The sequence below is a fragment of the Hydra viridissima genome, unplaced genomic scaffold (genome assembly GCF_058129835.1).
Source record: "Hydra viridissima isolate aposymbiotic clone 2 unplaced genomic scaffold, HvirCarnegie_v1 scaffold_2, whole genome shotgun sequence".
Lineage (NCBI taxonomy): Eukaryota > Metazoa > Cnidaria > Hydrozoa > Anthoathecata > Hydridae > Hydra > Hydra viridissima.
The window spans coordinates 18,358,374-18,378,923 of NW_028324301.1; the positions used below are offsets into that span (position 1 = coordinate 18,358,374).

Genomic DNA, 20,550 nt, shown 5'->3' on the forward strand with positions numbered 1-20,550 from the left:
AAACGCAAATAGTTGTGAAGACAGACAGTAGCCTTTATTATATTTTCCACTTTTGATGGTTTTGCTTTAATTAGAGATTTGTAAATTCTCCATCTAGCAGCTAAAATTCCAAAACTATTTTCAATTGTTCTCCGTGCTCTTGATAAGCGATAATTAAAAACTCTTTGCTGAATAGTAAGGTTTTTACCTGGGTATGGTTTTATTAACCATGGTTTAAGTGCAAATATATCATCTCCAACAAGGACTGGTGGAACTTTAGGATCAGTTTCAGAAATTTCTGGTAAATGAAAATTTCCCTCATTAAATGCTCTACCAAATGTGCTTGCATTTAAAATGGCAGCATCATTATCCCTTCCATAAGCCCCAATGTCAACCATTGTAAAACAATATTTAGCATCACAAATGGCCAATAAAATCATGCTGTAAAATCCTTTGTAGTTGTAAAAAGAAGAACCCAATTTTGTTGGAGCCTCAATGCGTACATGCTTTCCATCAATAGCTCCTATACATTGTGGAAAATTCCAATTCTGATTAAACTCTTTAATGATGTTTTGCCATTCTTTTATGTCATTTGGGGCTCTTAGAAATATTCTTTTGAGAACTTCCCATATAGCACAACAAGTTTCTTCGATTATATTACAAACTGTAGCTCTGCCAACTCGAAAATAAAAGGACTGAGTTTGTTGTGATTCTCCTGTAGCCAGGTATCGAGTTGTAATAATTAATCTTTGCGATGGACATATAGACTCTCTACTGGGACAATACTTTTTCGTTAATGAAGATCCAATTAATGACAAAAGGTGTTCAAGTCTGTCAGGAGACATTCTTAAGTATCGATAAAAAAATTCCCTATCAAATAGCATCATTTCTTGCACCAAAGAACTAAACGCACCTTGCTTAACGCGATTTTTAAATAGTTCTCTGACCCAAAACATATGCTTTCTTTTCTTTACGCTTTTTCGGCGTCTTAAAATTAAAAGTGTAACAAAAAGAAGATAATTTAGAGTGAGATTTTTTTTTATGACGGCCATTTTTTGTTTGTTTACACTGTTTTTTTTGAAAGTTTTTTGCGCTTATTCAAAGTAATGAAAACATTGCGTTGCACAACAATTTAACGCACAACAAACCAAACGAACGTTGCACGATTTTTGTACAACATTTCTACAACTATTGGAAACCAAGCTTAAGATAACTTGTTATAGAGATCAGTGGTTTCGGTTTAGGACTTTTTCGGTTTCGGTTTAGGACTCTCGAAATCTCGAAATCTCGAAAACTTGATATCTCGAACATTAGTCTCGGTCCCCTGAGTATTACGCACTGGCTTGAGCAAAATTCGATTTTTAAGTTCTTTTTTTTTAGGAATGGCATCAGCTTTAAAACTACCTCCGTGACGAATGATATGACCGTTCTATATAATAAAACTACACTCCCAACATTGCTCACGAATCACAAAATTGAAACCATTTTCGATGCTGATAAGTTTGGGCTATTTTACCAGTGTCTTCCAGACAAAACGTACCATCTATCATGGAGAAATGTTCTGGGGGGGGGGGGGGGATAGTAAACTCAGATTTACTGGCAAGACTACCAATGTTTGTTATCCGTAAATCTAAAATCCAAGTATACTACATGGTTGAACAAAAATCATTTAGAGTCAAAACTGAAGAGATATCTTCAATTTGGACTCATGATGCTTTTTGTCCGATTGATATGCCTTAACCAGTACAGTCTCCTGATTTAAACTTAATCGAAAACCTTTGTCTAATATTGGACAGAAAACTGAAAATCACAAACCAAAAAATGAGATTCAGTGTTTAAAAATCTTCTCAAAAGTTTGAATGTGTTTCCAGTTGATTTGTTAACAAGGTTTTTAAATAGTATGCTTCTGAGATTTTATAAGAAATCATAAAAGGTATGGATGGTCGATTAAATACTAAAACTTCTAAAAACTGAAACTTAAGGAGGTTTTCCAATTCTTGTTTTCTATTTTTTAATACGGTTTACATTACCATCTTTATTTTCTTATGTTACTTGTTTATGTTAAATAAGTAAGGTTAAAATGAATAAATAAGCTTAAAATTTTTTAAAAAATATTCTTTTTTTTTCAACTCACTATATAGTTTTTTTTTAATATTTTTAGCTAAAATAACAAATTAATGATGCGATAAACTTTCGATCTTGTTGTATATTGGATAACATCTATCATATCAACACTACGTAAGGTTACTGATTTCATATGTATCTGTAAAGACACACCTGAAAATTATGTTTATCTGTAAAGATAAACATTAACTTGATTTAGTTATTAAAATTATTAAATTTAACTGTAATTTTATTAAATCGTTTTTTATTTTTGTTTAAAGAAATTTTGTTGCTAATATCATTCATAACACCTAAAGTGGTGTGAAAAACCTTATAGAAAAATGGCTTAAAATGAGAGTTTGTCACAATTGTTTTGATGCCTTGTTTGGTAGGTAAGGTTTCTTTGGCAAGTAAAACAAATGTGAATATGCTTCTAGGTTAGTACATTAATAATAACTAAAGTATTTATCTTTTTATGTTATCAATAAAATTTCATAAAATAAAGTCAAATGTTTACGTTTAACTGCTTATAGCGTAAAACTTTCTTAAAAATGGAGGTTGTGAAATTTTTAAACTGAAACAGATTTTTTTGTAGATCTTGTTAAAGTTGAGTTAAAACAGAAATTTTTATAAACAGAAACTGTTTTCACTTGAATTTAATTTAAATTTTGTTTTCTTCCCTTCTGAAATTTTTCTCTTCTGAAATTTTACCATTCTGATATTGGCTTAATGTAGCAACCAAAAATTTGTAGTTCCCAGACCTTTGTAGTATACCAGCGCATTTAATACAAAATTTATTTTTTGAAAATCCACTAACATAAAACGTCATTTTCATTTCAAACTTAGGGTCAAAAATGTAGGGAAACGTTTCACTTAGTCATTACCTGAAAACTTAAAAAGTAATTTTTGACATGGTTATATTCCCTCCAACATGCAGAATAATATTGAACCTAAAAATCTTTACTATTTTATTTTTTTTTAAGTTTACACCATTAAAAAATAATAATAATAAAAGCATCCCATCATAGGCAACTAAATGCTCCTATGATGGCATAATTTAAATAAATTAGACAAACAAGAATTATGCTTGTTTTTTATTAATACAAATACAACTTATCAGAAAAACAAAATTTAAAATACAAATTTGGTGTATAAGCATAGTTCACATAGAATTTTTTTTCTTCTTCTATCTATACCTGGACATAAAAAATGACACGAGGACCTGCATTTTTGACATCAAACCCATGGTTCTTTAGAGCAAGATAGCGAATAAAGTTTATCACAATACAAACATGCTGCATCAGACTCAAAATCAACTTCATTATTACTTGTTTAATCTCCTTACTGCAATATTTTTCTTCAACAGTCATCTTTCTTTTTTTTTTTTCTAACAAACTTTTCCTCTTCTCTTGCAATTTTTTTTTTTTTGCCTTATCTTTTAATTCTTAGATATCCGGTTTGGTATTCAGAGGTCCAGCTCCACGTTTTCGTGCCCTTTTCAATTTAGTTTTAGGGTTGCTAAGGGTATAGGAGAAAACTTTTGCAACTCTTAGTCCAATGCAGATGGAAGCTTCTGATGAGAGAGGACTTATTTCCAAATGTGTTGGTTACTCTTGTATTTCATCTTCGTTCTTAGTCTGATCACCTTTTTCTGTTATTAACGATGGCGCAAACAACCAATCTTCAAAAATATTTGGATTGATGTATTGCAGTTTTGGCAGAAGCATGCACTGTATTGGTTGACGTAGTATTTTTTAAATATACATTGTTAAAAAGACCAGCTACTTGAAAAAGTGTCAAAACTCTACTGGATGTTGTCTTAGCTATGTCTGAATCTCTTGATCATAATATATTTTTAATGGACCAAAAATCCGACGTCAAGTGGTTGGACAAGGTGCGTACAGTGTACAGGAAAACAAAAATATTCTAATAAGGTACAGAGTCTGCCGATGAAATGCATGAAAGCTCCCTTTCCGTATGATATATAATGAAGTTGTAATTCTAAATATATAAGGGCTTAATATTCAGAGTTTTGCGATGTCTGCTTCACAGTGCTATATCTCATTCCTCCTAATTAACCCGTATTTTATTAAAGTTTCTTCTTGTTATTGCGCCTGATAGAATTTAGGGCGAAATTTATTTAATAAGTTCCATAACTGTTTGAAAATAAATTATAACGAAATAAAGTCCAATAAACTAATTCAATCTACCTTAGGTAAAGTATATCTTTCATTGTACGTTTGTATAATTAATGCACATTCTATGTATATAAATTAGATTTGAATACTATAACATAAACTAGATTGAATGAGCTTGTATACAGAAGTTTGGTTGTTACATTGAGCTTATTACGTCAGCAACTATAAATATTTTTCAATTTTAGTATCGTTGTTAAAGTAATGAAAGCGAAATTTGCTCTTGACTGGGTTTTTTTATTTTAATTATTTTAACAATTAAACAATTTGATCCATATACCATATACTATGCCCTAATTATATATAATGAGTTAGCAATAGTATTAATGATATTGAGTGTGAAATCAATCAACGACGGTTAGTTTATATTATTGATGATGATTTGTGTGAGTCATTAACACCATTCCATTAAATCTTTGGTCACTGAAATTTCTCGAAAACAGCTATTAAAAAGCTATTTGAAAGTGCTTGGAACAGATTTTACTATAGCTATTTAAACGAACTGAGACAACGTAATTTATACAATATCCAAGCAAACGCAATCGATTGGTAAAAGGCGGCATTGTGTTGAATAAAAATGAAAACAAAACGTGCTTAATAAAGAATTGAAAAAATTAAAAAGTTAGTCACCAGTCGTGATGGAGTTGTACGAGGAAAAGAGTTAAGAGTTACTTCTAAGAAGAGACTAAAACTGTTAAGTTCTCAAAGAAATTAACTCCTCTTGAAATTGCTGACTTTATAAAAAGTGTTGACGCGTATAAGCCCAGCCGCTTAAGCTTCCTTTTGTTCAGATAATCATCAAACATATAATAGTTGCAATTATAGTCGCAACCGGATATTATTTTTTTTAACCATAAGTTGTTTTTTCACAGCACCGTTCTTTTGTATTCAACTTCAAAACAACCGCTGAATGTGTAGGCATAGAGTTCGTAAATACTCATACAAAGAACCACTGGAACAATAGTCACAAAGCGCGACATTAAAAACATTTTTGGTGATTTTGTCAAAAACGTTATATACATATTTATGTTCTCAAAAAAAAAAGTATACTAAAGAGTTTAAAACACCACAAAGTTTATGAGCCCAAAATTTTTTTTAGCAAATTTGACATTGTTAAATTTGACAAGTTAATTGAGATTGCAATTGATCTCAGTTGTTCAAAAACGTTTTTGATTTAAATTTACTGCAATTCGTGTTTAAACACGAATTGCAGTAAATTTAAGAAAAATATATTTAAGTCCAAAATTTTTCGCTCTTAAAAGTGCAAAAATGAGTAACAACTTCTGTATTACTTTCAAAAATGGAAGCTTGTAAAAAAAACTGTAAAAAAGAAAGTTAGAATTGCGAACTCAAGGTTTCGTAAATCTTTGAAATGCTTTATTAGGTTGGTTCCTAAAAATCGCTGTTGTTTTTTGTTTTATAGATCTCTGTATAGGCTGCCCTAACCCTAACCCTAACCCTAACCCTAACTCAAATCCTACCTCAATTGTGCTCCCTAAAACTAAATCTTGTATTCTTGATGAACATACAGACGAGAATCATTTAGTTATCAAAAGTTTCCCTTTTTTTGTGTGTGAATTAAATGAGTGTCATGGTTTTAGATATAAATATGATCAAATGTTGGGTGTATTGAAATTTTGAGATTTTAAAAGATAATCGAAGTAGCAATTTATGATTTCCTGGTGCCATGGGGGCAATTACTATTTCCACCCCTAATTCCAGCGGACAAGTTTAAATCATTAAAACACATTTACCATGAATTCTTATTCCTTGTTGATTCGGAAGTGCAAAAAGCGCCAATCGATGATAATTAAAAGAATCTCACTAGGAGACGAACTTAAATGGTTCAATCATCTTGAAATGCCACGCTACATTTTATGCTTGGAAAAAATACTAAAGGTTGCGCTTGTATCTCAGTGTGCGTTGACAATTGGGCATAGTACTGACGAGTTCCTGGCGAGTCAGCACGACTTGCCGTGTCTTTCGAACTCGGCTTTGTCTCAACGAACTTTCTCGCGCACTATGGTTTCAACAGCTGCCTATACTTACTTGTGCACCTGTGGTTCCACTGATTACTAGCCTTAAGGTTTCGTTGGTTGCTCTAAACTAAGATTAATTTCTAGACTAAAAGCTAGGCTAAGATTAATTTCTTTTGTCGGTCCCGTTCGCCAATGAGAGCCTCCTGCCGAGTTTTTCAAATAGCAGGCGAAACCTTTCCAGCTTTAAACAGCCTGCGCATCCTTAACTCGCTGTGCACGTGCCGATGTTAAGTCTTTTAGTTTTTGAATATCTTTATCGACTAAGTTTCAATCACGTTATCCTGTGAACGCTTTCAATTGAGTCAGCTTCTTTGTTTGCATAAAAGTGTTTGTTCCCTAACCGGACGTGTTACATCAATATGCTGAAGATTGCTCATCACCACTCTCAATGATCCAATAGCTCATTTGAATTTGTGTTTAGTCTCTCCCGCAATGATAGACAATAATTTTTGCAACACTGGATTGTTGTTTAGATCACCCTGAAATGCGATGTGGTCTCTCACCGGAAATACTTTTTTGACTAGACCTGCATATGTTTGAGTTGCTATCTGTTAGATTTCTTTCCTATAAATCAACCCATTCGAGCAATAAATCCAAAATGTAGAGTACAATGTAATGACTTTATCAGGAGTCATACATGAAATTTCATTATGTTTTAAAGCACTTCCAAGAAGACTTTTAGCGTTCCCTCCCAAGATGACAGCAGGCATAAACTTCCTTTCTAGTAAATCTCTCAAAGTAAATTCACCGAGCATTTTTTTCTATATATACTTTATTAAACAACGCCTCTAATAAATCGCGGTGAAAGTACAAATTGAACAGCAGTTTGAGCAGCATCTATACCAGTAACACGTTTTTCTGGCCTGGGTATATAACGAATGCTGCTCATGGTTTCTTAATGAGGTGCTTTCTAATTCTTTCGATATTGAGGTGCTTTCTAATTCTTTCGATATTGAGGTGCTTTCTAATTCTTTCGATAGTATTCATGTTTAGCGAACAGCTATTTTTTTTTTTTTTTAATTATTTCTCTTTGATGATAAGATCAAAGGAAGTTTTGCCTTTGAGTGGGAAGGTGTTAACTGTATCAATCTGATTACGAAAAAGGTAGATATGGCCGTGAACACTGAGTTGTCATTTATAGGCTGTGACTGCATCGATGGATGTTCTTTTGGATAAGTGAAAGGACATAATGATGCACTCGAACAGTTACAAAAAGCTCAGGCTGAGTATAATCGAAAGCGTGTCTTTGCTATTAATAAACTTAATGCACGACTGGTCAGAACAGGACAACAAAAAGAAGCCAACCAGATGAAATATTGTTAAGTTTTTTAAGAAATGCACTACGGGTTACTAATTATCATACACCAAACAAGGACCAAAATGTACTCGAATATATGTTGTCGCTAGCAGTCCCACTTCTGGTGGTGTAATCGGATATTGGTACTTTGATCAATAATGTCTCTGCGTTCGCTCACCTTCTGCGTCTGCAAGTTGTCACATTTTTTTTGCAAGACAAGCCTGGACCCCATCTTACAAAAAAAAAATTGACTGTTTGTAATCTTTTTTTTTTTTTATCGGCAGCAACATTCAATGAGCAGAAACCGCATTTATTTAATGCTGAGGAGGAAAGTATACATAATCATGCAGTATATGCATAACATGGAGCTAGTGTATGTCGATCAAAATTATCATATTGACAAGTATGATTCGAGTATGTTATTTCAGCGATTGATTAAACAGATTTCAATAGCTCAAAGCAGATACTAATGGCAGACCTATTTGCTAACAGATAAAGAAACACAATATATGATTTTAACACATGTTTGTTGCAATTTTATCACTTTTTATTGAGTTATACCTTGCTCGAATAATATCCTCTACTACAAACTGAGATTCAAGAACTTTTGTGTGTATTGAACAATTTGCTCAATATCAGTCTGTTTTTCTTAATATTAGTCTGTTTAATGTTGCACAAAAATAAAGACTTCTTGCTGATGTATTTGAAAAATTGAGACAATGCATCACTATTATCTCGATCCTGCGCACAATTTTTTTTTGAAAACACTGAACTGTGCTTATTGGTTGATTACATATGTTAAATACTTTTGTGTGGTGAAATTTATGTAACTTTTTGTTAACTTGCAACGATATTTTTTTTTGTCAAGCTTTTAATAGATTTGCAATTGATTTGTTTGTGCTCTTTAAAGAAAAAGTAAAAGTAATTTTGCTTTTTCTTTAAAGAGCGAAAACAAATCTGTCAACTTGAATAATGATTTATATAACTTACTTGCAAAAAAAAATGTGAAAGATAACTTGCAAAAAAAAATGTGAGGATAACTTGCACTTATCATTAAGTTCAAAAGACAACAACTGTGCAGGCAAAAAACCGCAAATGTCACAATTTTTGCATTTACCCTTTACTTCTGACAATATACAAGCAAAAAATCCTCGTTATCAGGGCACTATAGGGTGTTTTGAAATGTTTAATGTTAAAGACTAATGAAGTCTTCTAACAAATATGAAGTCTTCTAACAAAAAATTCGATTTTTCTCTAAAGTTAAAAAAGTAAACAACTGTAGATCTTCCCCTGCAGCCTTTATATTCTGTGATCGATATTCTGTTACTTTGCGCACAAGTTCCTTAGTTACTTTATTGATGTTTACGTTTTTGAAGTTTTTATTATAAACTCTTTTTCTTTTCATTTTAAGTTATTAAAAAGTAAATAATTTTTAATGAATTTTTTCAAAGAATTAAGGAACTCACTTATTAAACTTCATGCTCTTATTTGATTGCACTCATTTTAATAAATACGTAGAGCTGTTTATTCTCAGTCAAATAAACATCGCGTATGTCTAGACAGTTAGATCTCTTGTATTTCTATTAAACCACTTACTCAACGTGAAATTTAATTATGAAAGAAATAATACGTATTTCGGTCAAACGGGAGCTTAGGTATTCCATATTTATCATCAGTCAGACATTTTTTTAAGCTCGTCCCAAGATACCAATTAGCAATAATAACATTGCATTGCAACCAACTGATTTTTTATCAATAGCGTCATAACCACTTTGGCTAAAGCTTCTGATTCAAAATCCATAATGGATCTTTCTTTATGTACCTATCAATGCTGCTGATTTGCGACAAGAAAACCCAAAAACGTCTTAGAGTTTAACTAAGGACCTGATAAATCTCTGTCGAAAGCAATTGATTATATATTTATAACTTCTATTGCAAATTTCTACTTTAATAAATTTGTACAAGGTACAAATTAACATATTAACATAATTTCAATTGACAAGTAAAATTTTGTATGTATGTATGTATGTATGTATGTATGTATGTATGTATGTATGTATGTATGTATGTATGTATGTATGTATGTATGTATGTATGTATGTATGTATGTATGTATGTATGTATGTATGTATGTATGTATGTATGTATGTATGTATGTATGTATGTATGTATGTATGTATGTATGTATGTATGTATGTATGTATGTATGTATGTATGTATGTATGTATGTATGTATGTATGTATGTATGTATGTATGTATGTATGTATGTATGTATGTATGTATGTATGTATGTATGTATGTATGTATGTATGTATGTATGTATGTATGTATGTATGTATGTATGTATGTATGTATGTATGTATGTATGTATGTATGTATGTATGTATGTATGCATGTATGTATGTATGTACGTATGTATGCATCCGTATATATTTTACATGTATAAATATATTTTCTTTTACAAATTCTTTTGCAAACGAGATTTTCTGGGATTTCCACTCGAACTGTTAATATCTTCAATAGATGGCAGTTTTAGCGTATCGTGTGTTTTCTTCGTTATGCCATTGTCGATATGTGAAGAACAAATCAATGACGAAGACCATTTACTTATCATAGGTAAACAAGAAACATCGTTACTTTTTTTTTCTTTCAATTTTCGCATTGAACTATCTAAGCTCAAAAAATGATAAATTTCTCCTGTATCATGAGGTTTTTTTGAGTTTTCTTTATGAACTAACACGCTTGGTAAAAAATTTTCAGTTTTTTCTTTATTTTTACCATCAAGTTTATTTTCATTAAAAAAATTTTTTTTCGACGATTTTAGCATTCTATTTAAAATTCTACAAAAACCTCTTTTTCTTTTCGTACTAAAACTTCGTGCGCTTTACTCAATGACTTCTTCTTTCACCTTTTTCGTGATGAAGTTTTTTCTTTTAAATTTTGTGAGAATTAGGCGAGTCTAAAATGCATTAGGTTTAAGCATTTATGCAACGTAAAAATTTGGAAAAAAAGTTCACACAAACTGTTTTTTTAAAATACAAAGTCTTGTTTCTCTACAAAATAAAAAAATAGTTTAAAAGCGAATAAAAAAAAAAAATTAATTAAACCATAGTCATAAAAAAATCCACCTCATTTAAGTTAAAGCATAATCTTCTACCTATAAATATGTATTTAAGTATATAAATAAATCTTCAAACATTTTGTTAAGATAGAAGTTCAAAAGATTTCATAAAACAAATCAAAGAGAAATGAAATGTGAGTAATTAACTGTAAATTAAGAGTCAATATTTTAAATAATACATTATATACATTCTTTAATAATTAAAAAGACATCCATTTTAGTTATCATATAAATATAGAAAATTTCAGAAAAAATTTAAGATTAAAAAAAATTTACCTCTGAAAGTTGAAGATATTTTTAAAGAAGTTATAAAAAATAACTTTGAACAAATTCTTTCACCAACTCCAAAAATTGGAAACACTTGTTGACGAATTCATTTAGTTTAGAGTTCACGTTTCTTTAAAGAAATATTGATATCAGAAAATTATTTCTTTATTTTTAATGAGCGCTTCATCTTTCGTCTATTAATGTCTCAATGCCATAAATTTCAAACGTTTGCTGCCTAGAAACGGCAGCAATAATAGAAAGAGAAAACAAGATCGAAAGATGCAAAGCTTTACGTTTGGGATTTTTTTATTTATTAGCTATTCAAAAAAAATTGGTTTCACAAATAACCAAGGCTCTTCTGAAGTAAAGAAGAATATTTACATCATCAATTCTGGTGATTACAACTGTCAACAATACAAAACCAAATATTTAATGTATAGCCTCACGTCCTTTAACTAAACATTTCAAAATCACAACAGCCCACTCGACTAAATTATTACCATACCTTTAGTGAGTTTATTTTCACTGAAAACATTAGGATTGATAAACAAACAAATAGAACGTCTAACTATGTTTCCTTAAAAAAGACTTTCAATATCTTAGTTAAGTTTTTAGTTTAAAAGATAACCATCTATCTATCTATCTATCTATCTATATGTATATATATATATATATATATATATATATATATATATATATATATATATATATATATATATATATATATATATATATATATATATACATATAGATAGATAGATAGATAGATAGATAGATAGATAGATAGATAGATAGATAGATAGATAGATAGATAGATAGATAGATAGATAGATAGATATAGATATATATAGATATATAAAAACTTTTTTTTTTAAAAAAAAAACCGACCTTTGCAAGATGAATAGCTTGCAATTATTTTTGAAACAACTAAAAGAGATGGATAAATTTTTTACGTTTGAAGAAAAACCAACTGGTCTATTATCACGAGATTATCACACATTTCTGTAATGCAATTGCTGTGTGGACGTTTGGTAGTTGCAGGGTATCGAGTAAAAGATATTAAACACCCGGATGAACTTATTAATGAATGGCCAAGCAATCAGTAATTTTGTTGAATAAATTTCAGTAATGCTGATTGATTTTACGATTATCAGTCGTGAAACACTCGCACCAGACTTTCGAAACTAATCTTCAAATAATGTAGAAACTTCAAAAAGAGGTGTAATTTAGGAAAAACTTTTAAATGTTATGAGTAAATCTATTTTCTCTTATAAATGATTGCCGTCATAACTTTTAAGACCTTGTTTACTATTACTTCTAGACATTAATTTCCTGTAAAGCACTTTAGTTTTTGTTAAACCGTCTCAGTTAATCTGAGTGTATGCTTGAAGCTTCAGTTGTTTAACTCAACGCTCAACGGATTGTAGACGGGATAGACAATGAGGTATTTTTGTTGGTTTCAGAAACAACCTGATTTCAAAAAATTCGAGTGACGTAGCTTTTTTTTTTTTTTTTCGTACCTTTTACCGAATGATGGTGCAGTTTTAAAAAACAAAGTTATTAGCTTTATTTTCTTATCTTGTGAAACCTTAGTCAGTGTGCTATGTTGAAAAAAAGCCAAAGTGTTGCAAAAATTTAACAAAATCGCTGCTTCGTGTGCAGATAATACAAACATCAATTTTGCAGGTTACTAAAGATTTACTAAATAACTATTTAGCAAAAAACTTCAAACTGAACTGGAGAGAAATAGTTTCGACATTGTTGAGGGGCGAATACTTTACAGAACTGTCTTCAGTGTGCTGTTAACGGTTTGTTGTTTAACAATTGACGTCGAATGTTTGCAGTGATATTATGTACACATTGTAGTGCAAATAATTTATTTGAAAAAAATTGTCCACTAGAAACAGTTTGCATTTTTTAAAGCATGAGCAATTATAACCTTGGTTTTGAAAATATTTTGTCGACGTTCAAATACACAAAGTATAATTAAACAGGTAGATCCAGGATTTTCGATATTCAAATATTGGTAACTAACAGAAGACTTAAAGTTTTAACTTTAAAGTTTTAAGTGCAAACTTAAAGTTTTTTAAAATTTATATTGGTGTCTAGTAAGATTTACAAAAAAATTACGACAAACGAAACCTGGAACAGAGTTAATCAGAAAAATCGGGTCCCCCTTATCCTAAATGCAATTAGAAGAAAAAAAATTATATTTTTCTTCAAATATAAAATTCTTCTCTTCGAACCAAAATGTTTTAGAGCCGAAGAAGTAGTTTCCTTGCCGCTACTCTTCCACCAAGCTCTGCTTCCATCGATTACCCTTTTACTGTTGTCACAGATATTGAATCTTCTTGGGAACAATTAGTATGTATTTTTAATTTCTGGGTTAGTTAATATTCTATTTCTTTTACTAGTGGCGGCATTTCTTCTATCTTCAGGAGCAGAGGTAATTCGCTGTCGATCTGATCGTTTCAAGTCGACCACATTTCCAATTTCTTCTTTTTTAAAATATACCGTTTTCATACCGTTGATATAGAGACTTTAAATTTTTATTCAACTTGTCTCACTTTTTTTTTTTTTGATACAATATGATTATAATTAAATCATGTTTTTACTAATAATTCATGTTTTTCAAGCCATTTTTTATTTAAAGTGATTAAATATAATAAAAATAACAAAATCAAAATTATTGTCGAACTTTACTCTAGCAAAACTAACAAAACGTTTTGAAACGAAATAGCAAATAATTGCTAAATTTCTATGTTTTTTAGCGCCAATAACCTTAACATGTTAACATTTGTCTCGATAGCTGTGGAGGTTCTGTGCGTGGTTTATTTAAAGTTGAATATTTAGGGAAAGAAACCGTAAAAACCCACTTTTTTCGGCACTTTTAAATTTAACTATCTATTCACGTTTTTATCACCACGATTTACCCATATTACAAAAATAAAAAATATTTACGATTTTATTACAAAAATAAAAAATAAAAGAAATGTAAGATTTAAGCTCTTTTTTTAAAAAAAAATCTGTCATTCGAATATATACGGACGATATGAATATATACGGACGATATGAGTATATACGGACGTGTATATATATACGGACATTTACGTGTATGTATATACGTGAATGTATATACGGACATTTGCAATCGGTTATAGTTTCTAAAAGATAACATAAATGTTGTTAAATATTTTTATTTTATTTTAAAGCGTTAATGTTTTGAATCAGTTATGTCGGAAGTTTTATGTAACCATGGCTTTAAACAGGCTTTGTGGAAAATCTTTAAAGCTACTAGAAACTTTGTATCTACTCTTGGAAAACTGTTTAAAATCTTAAAGTTTTTAGATTTAAATACCTGCTTCGACCAAAAAACTAATCCTATAGTTTGATAGAAATTTGACAAAAAATCACATTTACGCTTGAAAAGAGTATGCACTTTAGGGAATACTTTTAAACCAACTTTGAGCAAGGTCTTTTTGTACTCGTTAATAGTTGATTTATATCCAGGTAACCAATCCAATACGTCCAACTTTAACAGGTTTCAAACATTTAAGGAAATTAGCAATAGAATTGATATGTTCATCTTTTTCAAGTTTCGATGATTTTAGAAATCTTCCAACACGAATATTTTTAAATAGTTACGAAAACCTCGCGAAATGTTACACTAGTGCGCAAGGATGTGCTAATGGTGCACTTTCAACTTCATATCAAAAGCACAAACCTTTGTAAATCATTTCGCTTCAAAACAATCAGATTGAGCCACATTTTCAGTTAAGCGAATAATAAAAAACTTGCTTTTGCCTCCGTTTTTGTATTTTTGATTGCCTATTCCTTATTTGTTTTTTTTGTTTTTTTATTTATTTCTTATTGAGTTTATACTCAGTCGTTTCTTCTACGATAATTTAATATACTTTTATGTTTAAATAAATTCAATATCAATCCCCACTTTTAGAATCCTTTAATAATTTCCTTTCCTTTATCACTGTCTAAATAAATCCTTTAACATTTTTACAGTAAACTAATTGTTTAGAATCCTTTTCAAAGTTCGTTTCCGTTACGTCAAAATAATCATTTAAAAAACCATCTTCTTCATCCAATTTGCCTCTTAAATAACTTTTAAATAAGTCTCTTCTTTTCCAGCTTCTAAATACACCAAAAACTTTGACTCACTGTTTACTAAATTTTTCTATCTCCTAAACGAGGATTTATTTTAACTGGAAAAAAAAGATTTAGTAAAGCTTTTATATTTTTCAATAGCATTCGCTCATTACCCTTGAGCTGAAATCTTGGTTGACTTCCCTCCTTCGAAAATTTCTTTTCATTACTTTTGAGCATTGAAGTTCTGCACCTCGTTTATCTAAATTTGAAAAGAAATTTACATCCTAGCAGTTTTTTTTATTTCGGATTTTTTATATAAATTTCTGAATTTTAGGTTTGAAATAAAAAAAAAAAAGGTTCGCTCTTTTACTGCTGATTTAATATTTATTTTCTTTTCTTGATTTAATATTTCGGTACTTTTTCCAGTTTCTCTGTTTAATTTTCCCTTCCTTTGTGAGATTGCAAGGGTGGGGTAATCCTGGTCCGATAAAGACTCTGTGACTTTTACACTTCTCTTTAGGGATGGCAAAATCCCGGACATTCTAAATCCCGGGATTTCGGGGTTGAGTAATTTATCCCCGGGAAATCCCGGGATTTGATAAAAAACAGAAACAATCATTTGCGGTGAAGCATGTGAAGAACAAAGTAATCATCAAACGCTGAAAAATGATTGATTTATTGATAATATAATTATATTAACAATAAATTATTCATTTTTCATTTTTTAGTTAACTAAAATAGTTCATTTACTAATGAACCTAAGTTATTGAAATTATAAAACAATTCATTAAAAAGATAGCACAATATAATAAAAACAATAATTAAAAATAATATGAATATAAATGAATATACAAGAATTTTATTTATTTTTGAAAGTACCACTTTAAAAAACTGAAAGCGTCAATCTTTTCGTCGTTTAATCGCGTTCGATTTTTTAAGCATAAAAACCCAGTTACACGTTCTACCCTTATAGGTTATAGGTTAAAAATATTTACTTAAGTTCTAATTTTTTTTAAATTTCTAAAGTTCTTAAACTATTTCAATTTACGTTTCTTTATCAGATCTATAATTCAAACTGAATCTGTTACTGTAAAATTGAAAAAAAAACACTTTGAATAGTTGAAGAATTTTTTAGAATCACTCATACATTTCGTCGCATAAGAAGTATTGGGTTCTAATTTTTGTTGTTGTTGTGAAAATTTAACTTTCAATTTTTCTCAGTTAAAATGTTGTAGTCCTGTCATTTTTTATAATTAAAACTATACATCTTTTTTGTAATTTATGTTTCATAATTAAACTGATAATATTATTTCTATAATTTTAAACTTGTTTTTATTACTAATTGTTAATTACAGCTTTTATCAATAAATTCTTATAATGTAAAAAAAAAGCAGATAGAACCCTCTAATTCTCGTGCGACGATTTGTAATTAAAATGAAGCCGAAAATTCGAAATTAAACTGATTAAAATATTGCAAAGAGAATAAACAGCTATGTAACAAGTATTTTACCAAAGACTGCATTTACTAGACACTTTATGATGTACGAATAATTTAATAGCTTAATCCCTATTTATCTTTACTTTTTTTATTACATTCCCGAAATCCCGGGAAATTTTTGTGAAAAATCCTGGGATTACGGGATCAACAATTTATACGGAATCCCGGGATTTCGGGATCCCGGGATCCCGGGATTGCCATCCCTACTTCTCTTATTAATATAGAGGACGGACGGGAAAAAAGGATAGGTCGGGCATGAAGAATGTTTGGTCTAGTTCACCACAGAATTGGTTGAAAATTACAAATGTAGTTTTGCAAGGTGCGCTACACTCAAAGGGTGGCCGGACAGTGCATAAACGACGGTGCCAATTGATATTCAAGTGTACAAGTGCTCGCAAGTGATTTTGCTTCGAAATTAGTCATAAAACCATCGTAAGTAACATGTGTTAGTTTTATTGTATTAATTTCTATTCGTCTTTTAATATTGTTAGTAAAATTAGATGTTATCAGACGTGCAACAAGTATAATATACCCTGTGTTTTACAAGCTATACTTATTTAAATTTGAGGTTATTTCAAAACGTCAATATAGCTGGCAAAGGGTGGTTTAAGAATTTCAAGCTACGCCATTGAGATTTCCTAACATCAAATTCATAGCTCGTGTCAAAGGATTCAATCGAGAAACTGTTACTACATTTTATAGTTTATTGGAAGAAGTTATAGAAAAACGCAATATTTCAGCAGATATGATCTTTAATATGGATGAAACTGGATTAAGGACTTCATCAACAAAACCAATTAAAGTATTGTCAGTCTAAAAAAAAACAATTAATGAGAAAGGAATCCTGACGACTGTAGTTTGTTTATGTTGTACCTCGGGAATATTTATCCCACCGTTTTTCATTTTTAAGAGAAAGAGACTTAATCCAAGGCTCTTAGACGGTGGTCCTCCTGGTGCAGAAGCTACGACCACCGTCAGTGGTTGGAGTAACTCTACCAAGTTTTTAGATTGGCTGCAAATGTTTGTGCAAAAAGTGCACCCTACTAAAGAACATAAAGCACTGTTAATACTAGACAATCATGAATCACACAAAAGTTACGAAGCACTTGATTTTGTAACGAAAAACAATTTCATATTGTTGTCAATGCACATAATAGAAACACACGTAATAGAAATTGCAACCGTTAGATGTTGCAGTTTACGGGCAAAAATGACATCCAGGCAGAATTATCAATCAGTATGACATTGCAAAACTTTTTACGGGAGCGTATCTAAAAGGAACCACACCAGCAAACCCAATCAGCGGATTCTGTGCAAACGGCATATTCAATAGTCACATTATTGGGAATGAACATTTTGCACCATCTGAGGTTTATCAAGGAAGTACTGCAAACATGGTACCAGAAACAAACTTCAGTAGCACTAGAAAAGAAGAGTAAAATCAAACAGTGGTTGAGCCAAATATATCGATATCAGCCAATTGCTGTTTGCCCCCGGATACAGTTTCTTTTAAAGGCCTACCATCGAACTCTGTCGCCTACTCTTGTCTTACAAATAACGCTAATAAAGAAAATCAAGGGGACTGCAAACCAGATTCAAGAATTTTAGAAGAAACCAGTCCAGTCCCGGTTCAGATAAAGAAAAAAAAAATTCGGTCCTCAAATAAACAGCAAAAAGCAGAAATTTTAACTAGCACACCAATAAAGATGGCGCAGAAAGAAAGTAAAAAACAACAAGTAAAAAGAAAGTATTGTTTGACTCTCTGGATCCACCAAATATAAGAATTAGAAAAACAAGTGCCCATCTACAAACAAAGATAAAGAAAAACAAGAATTCTTTTGCACTGTCTGCAACGAAGAGTTTAAAGACCCTCCTATCAAGGATTGGATTCAGTGTGGTATTTGCAGAAAGTGGACCCATAAAACTTGTTCTTCATATTCCGACCGAGGATCATATTTTTGAGAAGATTGCTTTGATTAAATATCATTATTCGTTTTGCCCTATTCACGTTTACCCGCCATATGTGGGCAAAACGAATAATCACTCAAATCTTGTACAAATCAAAAAGTTCTTTCATATGAGGAAGATACAAGTTTTTTTTTAATTTTAATTTTAACATGACTATTTTTTGTCCAAACATTGTAACCAAAAAAGTAAATTAAATGTATGGCTATAATACATATTTTTTATTTAGTTTTAAAAGTAACATTTCCTTCTTGGTTGTCCGTCCCCTTGGTTATGGGAGATTTACTCTTCACAGATTTTTCCTCTATTTTCAAATGTTGATCCTGGAGCAATTTTAGTTCAAGCCTTTTCACAGATGATACAAACAAAGATTGGTTTGTTTTTGGTAAGAAGGCTAACTTTTGAGAAATCATACGGTTTACTTTCAAGTCTTTCTAAAGCTTTTCCACAACTTGTTATTAGGAAAATGTTTATTGCTTAGATCAAGTAATTTAAATAAGAACTTACATATTTTTTTCAATGTCAAAGCTCCTTCTTTAATTTCTGCCATTCCTGATCCTTTTGAAATACAAACTAAACAGATTGAGTCTTTTTTAGCATTGTGAGATTTTTAACAGTTTTTTAAATGTGTTTGTGTAGGCAAATAGCATTAAAAACTATTACACTATTATACTACACTATTACACTGGACGAAAAAATTAGAGTTTGAACTATCTCTGAAGTTACCAATCTTGAACACCAAAAGCCCTGGACCTATTCAAACCCATTTTATTTTTTGGACATCGAAAACTAATTTTTTATCAAATTTTATTTCTTTTATTTCACTTTTTAATCTTATTTATTAAATTTGTTTATTTAGTAATTACAAAATTAAATTCACTTTTTCGTAGAGAAGAAAAAGAAAGAAACTGTAATCGATTATAAAGAATGGATATTTTCAAATTTTAGATGCATCAAGTTTTAGATGCATCAAGTTTGTGTCTTTGAAATAATAAGCTTTTAAGTATTTTGTATTTTGTCTAGAAAACAAGCACGATGTCCTTTTGACATAAAAATGACCAAGTTGTTAGAATTTGTTTCCGAAACTTCTTACTATAGCTCTCTCAATACGCGTTTTTTTTTTGTCAATATTACTTAGAAATTGTTTTGGTAATTCTTTATCAAATCTACTCTAAATATTTTCTGTTGGGTTGAGATCAGATAAATACAGTGACTAAATAATTGTTTTAATATACTTTTCTGCAAAGCTCAATTTGGTGTACTTTGAAGTATGAGCAGTTTTTCCATCGTCTTGGAAAAATTCCAGAATCTTATCTAATTTTAAAATATTCACATGATGGAATTAACGTTTTTTCATAAACATTTTTCTGAAACTCTAACTAAATTCTGAAACTTCTCTATTACTTTTAGATTCTTTTTTTTTTTTTAGGAAATTAATAATCTCTTCTTGTCTCTTTAAAAAAAGCTTTTCCCCCATTTTTTTTTAGAACTTTCTTTTAAAATGACGGTAACAATAAATAATTAAAAGGTCGCTTTAGTAATATTTTATAAATAATTTGAGTAAATAAGAACATTGGGGTACTAAAAATTAAAGATTTTTAGAAAAAAACTTTAAAAATTGAGAATGTTCTTAAAAAAACCTAGTGTGTCTAACCTTTTCAAAATATCAAATGGCAGGTTTTTTTATAAAATTAATTTTCTTTTAAAGGTGAAACAAATTTATTTTATCACGACAAAAACTTATTATCTATAACCTTATTTGAAGGTTATAATTAATAAAGAAAACGAAGAAAAAGAAGAAAACTTATCAATTAATTGATAAGTTTTCTTCTTTTTATCAATTAATTGATAAGTTTTCTTCGTGATAAATTTTTTTTTTCAAATAAAGTAATTTCATTATCTTTTGTATATGAAATAATTTTTAATTATTCGTTAAGTTCGTCTAAATAAAGCATCGGTGTTTGCAAAAAAACGCTTTTAAGAC

General features: G+C 30.1%; 1 long non-coding RNA gene across 1 annotated transcript; it reads right to left on the reverse strand.

The window, feature by feature from the left end:
• Positions 1–9,881: 9,881 nt before the first annotated feature.
• LOC149892294 (uncharacterized) lies at positions 9,882–11,629 on the reverse strand. Its single transcript, XR_016449418.1, has 3 exons — positions 11,012–11,629; positions 10,743–10,771; positions 9,882–10,573 (listed from the first exon to the last, which is right to left on the reverse strand). It is a non-coding gene; the product is annotated as an uncharacterized LOC149892294 (long non-coding RNA).
• Between the last annotated feature and the right edge of the window lie 8,921 nt (positions 11,630–20,550).